General features: G+C 35.7%; 1 long non-coding RNA gene across 1 annotated transcript; it reads right to left on the reverse strand.

Moving 5' to 3' along the window:
* Nucleotides 1-582: 582 nt before the first annotated feature.
* On the reverse strand, nucleotides 583-8495 carry LOC140165951 (uncharacterized). The gene is made up of 3 exons (XR_011860791.1): nucleotides 7721-8495; nucleotides 4185-4313; nucleotides 583-897 (listed from the first exon to the last, which is right to left on the reverse strand). It is a non-coding gene; the product is annotated as an uncharacterized lncRNA (long non-coding RNA).
* Between the last annotated feature and the right edge of the window lie 469 nt (nucleotides 8496-8964).

An 8964-nucleotide genomic window follows, 5' to 3' on the forward strand; every position in this document is an offset into this window, starting at 1 on the left:
ATTATTTTATACCCAATGGCTGAATTTCAGTTTGAAATCTGGTGTTCTTACACATTTCCTGTTTTGCAATGTTTAAGGCAATGCTTCGCTTACATTTCAAACATTAATTGCTAGGCATTTTCTTCTCAGACATGACAGTGATTATTACAATGATAAGACGAATATCATCGTAAAATATTCAATATCGTTATTGCCCGATTGTCGAAGTAATTACCGTTATGGCTATACAATAATCTGATCTTACGATAGGTCGTTAGCTTTCTAAATTACAGTTCATTGTCTGTTCTGGCTAAGATGAATATGCAGACAATATTGATATCAATCTTTTATATAGCATTACATACAATATTTAGATCCTGCGATAACTTTATCGCTTCCTAAATTACATTGTATCAATTTTCCCTTTACAACATTAACGCGCTTATACAGACACATAAATTGACACGGAATATTGCACATTCGTCTAGAAAGGTAATTTCAAAGCATACCGCAACACCGTGAAGAAAATGATATTATATATATAATATCCCGAGCCAATAAGAGTAATATCGCGAATATCTGACTCCAGGTTACCTACCTTTATTTAAATGCAAAATATTGTTCAAAGACCAATGCAAATATTGTGCATGTATGTTATCAAAATATTATCAACCGCCGTGTATCTTGCTTACTAACCTTTCCTTGCCCTTTCAGAGTTCGGTGTACATTGAATGGAGCAGAACGGATGCTGTTCATCAGTTTTGTGCCAAGAATAATGTCAAGTTATTGGTCCCCAAGTAGCAAATTCAATCTTTGATATTCAACGATAGTAATAACGCTGTGTGTTGATGTAGCGTTAAATTCCCTTAGAGTGCAGTGAGATGTTCACCTTGATTGGAGTTCATTTCAATAACATTCCTGTAAAGAAAAGAAACACAAACAAAAGCAGTCGTTTGACAAGTATACAAACCTGTGAAAAATTCCATGGATGTTCACAGCTAATCATATATGTTTGCTGTATATAATTTACACAATAGACATGTCGAGCAATTAAAATGAAAAAAAAATGGAGTCATTTTACAAAATAGTAAACACATTATATAACTGCATAATTTATGTATTGTACTCTTACTACAACCACAAATGCGTGGAGATCCTTAACTCGGAAAATCAACACTTGTTTCTTGCTTGCTGTGATCAAAAAAATCCGTGGCAATATTAAAAATAAATAAGTATAAAAGAAAGAAAGAAAGAAAGAAAGAAAAAAAGAAAGAAAGAAAGGAAAGAAAAAGAAAGAAAGAAAAAAAGAAAAAAAAGAAAGAAAGAAAGAAAAAAAGAAAGAAAGAAAGAAAGAAAGAAAGAAAGAAAGAAAGAAAGAAAGAAAAGAAAGAAAGAAAGAAAGAAAGAAAGAAAGAAAGACAGAAAGAAAGAAAGAAAGAACGAACGAACAAAAGAAAGGAAGAGAAAGAAAGAAAGAAAGATAGAAAGAAAGAAAGAAAGAAAGAAAGAAAGAACAAAAGAAAGAAAGAAAGAAAGAAAGAAAAAAGAAAGAAAGAAAGAAAGAAAGAAAGAAAGAAAGAAAGAAAGAAAGGAACCAGAAATAGATCTGAGCGGTTCACAACTGAAGAGGTGGGTAATCAATCTATCTAAGTATAAGCTTACGAAGCCACAATGTAGTGCGTTAAGCAAAGGCCTCAATTATGCCGTTTCCCCGGCCAAGCTCCCTGTCGAAGAATACATTGTTGCGACAGAGCAAGCGTGTGCCAAGCTTCCGAATTCGGAAGCCACCGTACTTCGCGCGGAGATTGCTGGCACTCTTAGATCTGCTAAACCGCCGAAATCTAACATAACTAGGGAAGAAAGAAAGGCATTAAATGAGTTGCAAAAAGAAAAGACCATTACCATCCTACCCGCGGACAAAGGAAAGGCTACCGTTGTAATGGATACTCAAGATTATGAGGATAGAGTGAAGGATATGTTGAGTGATGACAAAACGTATGAAGTGTTGAAAAAAGACCCCACTAGTAAATACAAGAAAGAACTTATGTCTATCCTCACTAACCTACGCGATGATTCAAAGATTACGCAAGCGCAGTATGACCACCTAAGACCCTCGGGGGAAGTTATTCCTAGACTGTACGCTACGCCAAAGATCCACAAGCCAAATAATCCGTTAAGACCCATTGTCGATTATACGGGAAGCTTAGGTTACAATACATCTAGAGCATTGGCTGACATCATCAATCCAATTGTGGGCACTACCGAACATCATGTTAAAAACTCTTATGATCTTGCGGAAGAATTATGTGGGGTCATGATCGAAAACAATGAGCAATTTATCTCACATGATGTAGTTTCCCTGTTTACTAACGTGCCAATCGACGAATGCCTTGCCATAATCCGTGATAGACTCGAAAAAGATCCGGATCTGAAAAAACGTACGCTGTTAGAGGTAGAAGACATTATGGTTTTAATGAAGTTTGTTCTAACAACCACTTACTTCACCTTCCGGGGCACCATTTACAAACAAAAATTTGGTGCAGCGATGGGGTCACCGGTCAGTCCCCTCACAGCGAACATCTTCATGGAATGGTTAGAACAGCATGCCATCCTTACTGCCCCCCTACAGTGTAAACCCCGCCTCTGGAAACGCTATGTAGACGACATTCTAGAAATAGTTCAAAAAGACACAGCCGTAACACTGACAGAACACCTGAACCAAGTCGACACTACCGGTAGTATCAAATTTACGCATGAGGAAGAACAAGATCACCAAATCCCTTTTTTGGACACCCTCATAATCCGCAAACCCGACAATTCAATCAAGCTTATGGTCTACAGAAAAAAGACCCACACATACCAATATCTGTCTTTCACGTCCCATCACCCTCTTCATCAGAAAATGGGAGTTGTGCGCACGTTATTAGATAGAAAAGACAGAATAGTTACGGAAGCGGATGACAAAGTCAAAGAGGAAGAACACATAAGACAGGCTCTAGCTAGGTGCGGTTATCCCAAATGGACAATTGATAAAGTCAAGAAGCAAATGGAAGACAAACAACAAGGAAAGACAAAGAAAAATAAGAGCAAAACATCTGATTCCGAACAAAAAAGTAAAGGTTTTGTGGTGATACCTTACGTAGCGGGAGTGTCGGAAAGAATTAGTAGAACTCTTAAGAAACACGACATCGCGACCGCCATGAGACCCCATACTACGATCCGGAAATTGGTGGTCCATCCAAAAGATAAACTAGATCCTGTCAAAAAACCCAACTGTGTTTATGAAGTTCCTTGTGGAAGTTGTGAGCTAACATATGTCGGCGAAACCAAAAGAACTTTCGGCACGCGACTGGACGAACACAGGAGGGAAGCGGAGAAAGCGAGTTAACAAAAATACACAAGATCAAAGAGAAAAGAATCCGAGAGCCATTTCAAGAACTCAGCCATTAGTGATCACGTAGCCAGGGCTAATCATATTATCAATTGGGGGGAGTCTAAAATCTTAGAGAGAGAGAGTGATAGGAAAGCAAGGTGGATTAAGGAATCAATCCAGATCAGAAAGAGGGGCGAGGAGTAATGAACAGAGACGAGGGGTCTACAACCTAAGTCACGTGTATGATCCTCTTCTGAAGACTGCTAACAAGACTAACAACGTCACCGGAAGTGAAATAACTTCCCGCCTGTCGTCAGCTGTTGGATCATCACAACAACACCAAGCTTTGATAAAGTCAGTGGCTCACTGACGAAACTGTCAGCAAGAAAAACTAGTAAGTTTTCTTCAAACTGGTTTTGACAAAAGAAAAACTCTCTTAATTCGTTCATTACCAAACCTGATGAATTTGTTTCAAGATCTAATGTAGCAACTTATTCAGTACTACTGACATTAAAGCTACATATTAATATCACGAATGTTCCCGGAGAATGTTTGTTCTTATTATGTAGTTGTGTTTTAAATTCATGTAATCATGATAACAGTAAAACAAAAATTATATATAGGTTGATGGAAAGTGCTAAGAAGGTTGTTAAATAATTTTACGTTCCGCTAAAACTTTTAAATAAGCGACAAGTAGCTCAGGCTAATTTTGGAGCAAAACTATTATTATTATTATTATTATTATTATTATTATTATTATTATTATTATTATTATTATTATTATTACTGTTCTTGTAATTGTGTTGTTATTGGAATAGAATATTCAACATACCGCAATTCTCCTCATCTTCAGCGTTTGGACAATGGGGCTCTGCATCACATTTTATATGTCCAGGGAAACACGCGGTTACGTAAATGTTTCGATCACAGGTATAGTCATCATTGATGCATGGCGAAGAACCTGGAAGAGAAACTAAGACATTTTACTATTCATCTTTTGCACGGTTCTGCCATATTGGTCAGGGCCTCAAACTGGCCACAGACATGAAAGGAAGAATAACATAACTTTATAAAATGCGGTTCATTTTTCACGTATTCTGATACAAGGAGCGACTAGTCGGCCTAGAATTAATCGGCAACAAGAAAAAATGAAAATAAATGAAAGCATAGCAGAGTAAGATTTCCCCATGTTCCTGATTTCATGGGAACGAATCATATTGTGTAACATATCACTGTGTAAAATACATCTGTTCTATTTGACAAACATTTTCCTTAATGTCTTGTTTACTCATTCACCTATTAGGAAAGTAAACGTGTCAATTACAAACAAAATTCTGATCTATTATTTTCGAGGTACTAGGTAACCACCGTCTTAAGTTCTTTATCAAATTTGGTGATACGTAACGCATATCATGGCTATGCATGTATGGGCTGTACAAATGCAAGTCAATTTCAAGGAACATGAGAATTCCGCTCTCAACTAAATTGATATTAAGGGCGTTGGCTCTAAAAAATGTTAGGCCTTGTTATGTAAAGAAGACAATTTCACGCTCCATGACTTTCATGCTGGATCTCGGAGCTTGTTCCTTTGTTTTCCCTATTTTCTGTGCACAAGGTCCTTCATATACAGGTGAATGCACATGAAAAGAGTGTATCGCGCGAGTATAACGTGCGATGTAAATATCGCGATAGTTATGTCAAGGAATGTTTTTATTTGGTGTTCTACAAAAGGCTCTTCTAAACTCCAGCGTGTTGCTATAATGGCTTCTTTAAACACACTTGTCCTACTGAGCCATTGTCGCATGCAATTTTCTATATTAAAGGTCATATACCCTTATATTCGGTATCAATGTATAGCTACGGGTGTCCGTCAGTGATACCAAAATAAGTACAAACATGACCCACATAAATGTAGCTATGAGGTTATAATGTTAGCGCGCCCTCACAGAATTGGGAAATTGTGACTATTATGTACAAAAGTATAGGAAAATCGAATGAAATAAAAAGACTATTTTAACCCAACTACCAAATAAAAAAGTTGATAATATCTCCACCATCTATAGTCTTTTTTTTTATCTCAGGTTAGTAATTTTATTACTAAAATGCCGGGCTAAAATGAGCGCAAAGGATGGCTCTGCGATTTCTAAAGCCGTTTGGGGTTTAAAAAAACCCTAGTAGTACTGGGCTTAAGGCCTTTTGATTGAGATGAAAACATATATAAGTAATCTAACGACGTCGGTTTTGGGTCTAAAGTTCGAGAAGAAATTTTGATACCATTATTTAAAAATGAAGAAGTGGTTTATATCAAAGCAATAATCAAGGCATCTGTCTCATTCATGTTTTCAAGTTGAACGTTGCTATTATTCTTAACAAAACAATGTATAAGTTAATTCACTATAAGAGCACTTATTTACAGAAATGACATCGTAAAATGTCAGTGTTCCATTTTAATGCCCAATTATGTTATTATAGATTAGATTTTAATATCGAATCTACAATTAAATATGTATCCATTCTACCTTCATACAGGGTGAGTAACAAAAGTGCAATAGAGCAAAGAATAGATATTTATGCAAGAACCAAGTCGAACTTTCACAATATTGAAAATTTCTGTAAATGCCACATTCAATAGTCATATTATGTGAAAATATGAAGTAAATCGCGACTAACGTTTAATTTTTATGAGTCCTTTTGCTGCGATACCCAATTTCGTTATTTGTCCAAGAGGTACCATGTATTTTGAATGAGAGCACACAATGCATGATAAAGGCACCGTTTTTTCTGTTCAAACAAACATTAAGTCCTTTATACCTCACTCGACTCCAACTCTAGTTTTTTAATCCCAATATGTCCAACTGGATATACTCCACTTCAATTTGCGCACATTTCATTTTGACATTTTAAAAACCCGCCTACAAATTTGTATTGTTTTGATAGAGAATAATCATCTTTAAAGGTAAAATGAAAATAACAACAAATAATGTTTCTTCTCCTTAAGGGGGTATAATACCCTTATTTTCATCAGCACCCCTCTTCTTTGTTTTGTTGCAAATTTATGAAGTATATAAATAAGTTCATCACCTCATGTCCTGAACTTATAAAATATCTCTACATACAAAGTGCTTTTAAACCATTTTAGAAAATCATTTTAGCCCTATATATATATTTGTTTACTGTATCCTAGTAACTCAGATGTGTGTTTCATAACAAACCGTAATTTATTCTATTCAACATGTTCAAGTAGAGTACATGAATAGAATACATTAAATCCTTTGTTATACTATCTATAGAAATGTACTCACTGATTATAACACTGAATAAATTAAATAAGCTCTTCCACATAGACAATTTAATAATACACCATGTATGTATCTTCTATAATGTGTTGTTAGGAAAAGAGATTTTAAAAGGCTATAAGGTCATTAAGGTCAAGTTCAGGCATCCATTTTGAATACATGTGATAGTCTGTGATATCATGTCATAATGAGGCATTAAGTATTTTGTCTGTTACTGGATATATAATGGAAATGTGTGAGGTTGATATACTAAAATACCTTGGGATGTAAATGGTGAGTATAATTTAGATTGCCTAGTTGAGATGGATTGGGCAAATAGATATAAAATTAGGTATATCACCTCAAAAATAAGGGCAGTAGAAACACGTTATTTAATGTTTCTACATGAATGACCTTTATTAAAGCATCAAAAATCAAAAAACCGAATTGAAATCGGTCAATGCATTGTGACGTAGTGTCAATTTTAAGATGCTCATAAATGGAATGCAAATCTGCCACAAATTCCTAAAATGACAAAATTGGCACATAATAGGGATGGATATGTTCCCTCCATTCAGAGACGCTAAAGAGATACATTTGACTAAGAATATTTAGAGCGGCAGAAATATGCGATCCTTTAAGTTAAAAGCATGAAAATATGAAGTTGATGTTATAGTGTACGGTTCGAAGATTTGAAAATCATGATGCACTGATAAGTAAAGTTCTGAGACTCCGTTATAGTTTGAAGAATACCAAAAATTAGTACGGTGGTATATGGAGCTCCAAGATGAATTAGGACTGATTTCTTGAATAGCGTTGTAGAGTATTTGTTAAAGGATTGTAGGGAACAATAGTAGTTCCATGCATTTTGATATAAAATGCCCGACACGTGTTTCGATCCTCTCGTGGGTAGGCGGGATCTCATCAGGAGCGGCCTTAAGATGTATGATACTCAAAAATGTATCTTCCGTGAGATGAAAAGACAATATATAGTCAGTTCATGCGTTGGTTGACGAAATGCACATTATGGTGATTATAATTAATCGTTTCAAGAAGAATAAGGAAGTCACCATTAAAACACTATGTTTTGTACCTTGATGCATGGTTGTAAGAAGTTGAGATGCCGAGATATTCGATATAAAGTTATAAACATTGGTACGGTAGGCATCAATGGCGGAGAGCGTAAAGGTTGTTGACTTGTACTAACTGCTACTACTGTGCAGAAAAAGTTGTGCAATGTACATGTACAGGCAAAAGACACGTATGATAATATCGTGGTAACAACATTGATATTATACAGTCCATGCATATGTATTGCCTGTAAAACTGACCATATTATTGAGTTCCACTAAATATCCTCCTGGTACAGCATGAAGTAAAACATTCTTAAGATGACAGATATTTCAATGTAAAGATGATGAAATTGAAACATTCCAATGCGTAGTCTGTCATGGTTGTGCTCCGACTGTACAGTGTACAAGGAGGGTGGAGGTCAAGAAATCAAACGTAGGAGTAGAGGTTAAGTCGTTGGTTGCCATAGACACCGTAATCGGTTAACTTCAAAATTGTCCCGGGAAAATGTAAAGTTGTGTAGGTAGCGAAGGATCATTTTTGAATATGTTTATCAAGTAAATGGATTAGGTAGTCAAAAGCTGATAGCACTCTAAAGATCCTAGAGTCCTAATGACAACGGATACTTTGGGACCATAATCCCACCACAAAGTCCCCTAAAGGGAGCTAGGGGTGAAAATCAAAACATAATAGGGATGGATATGTTCCCTCCATTCAGAGACGCTAAAGAGATACATTTGACTAAGAATATTTAGAGCGGCAGAAATATGCGATCCTTTAAGTTAAAAGCATGAAAATATGAAGTTGATGTTATAGTGTACGGTTCGAAGTCATAAAAGAAATCAGGAACCACTTATTCCTATTTTACATATCAACATTATTTCCCTAATGTGTTAGCAACACATATCCAAAATTTTAACGAAATCCGTTGATAGTAAGCTTTCCAAAATTAAGTGAATTTAAAGCATCAGTGATGTACCACCTTTTGGCTCACACCATTAGAAGCATGTACGCCTCATTGATACCGATGCCACCAATTGAACGAGAAGATTTGCCCATTCATTTTGCATACCACTTTGTTCATTTTTTTTCTCATTTCTTCACAAAATGCAAAAAAATGCAAAAAAAAAATGCAATGGGTGTAATACCCCCTTAAACAAGACCAAGGGCAATAACACTTTGGGTGCTCCATTTTATTTCAATGCCAATGAGGTTAAGAACATGGCAGTTGTTCCAAATCTACCTTACAATTCGGTTCTTAAATAA

The sequence above is a fragment of the Amphiura filiformis genome, chromosome 12 (genome assembly GCF_039555335.1).
Source record: "Amphiura filiformis chromosome 12, Afil_fr2py, whole genome shotgun sequence".
Taxonomy (NCBI): domain Eukaryota; kingdom Metazoa; phylum Echinodermata; class Ophiuroidea; order Amphilepidida; family Amphiuridae; genus Amphiura; species Amphiura filiformis.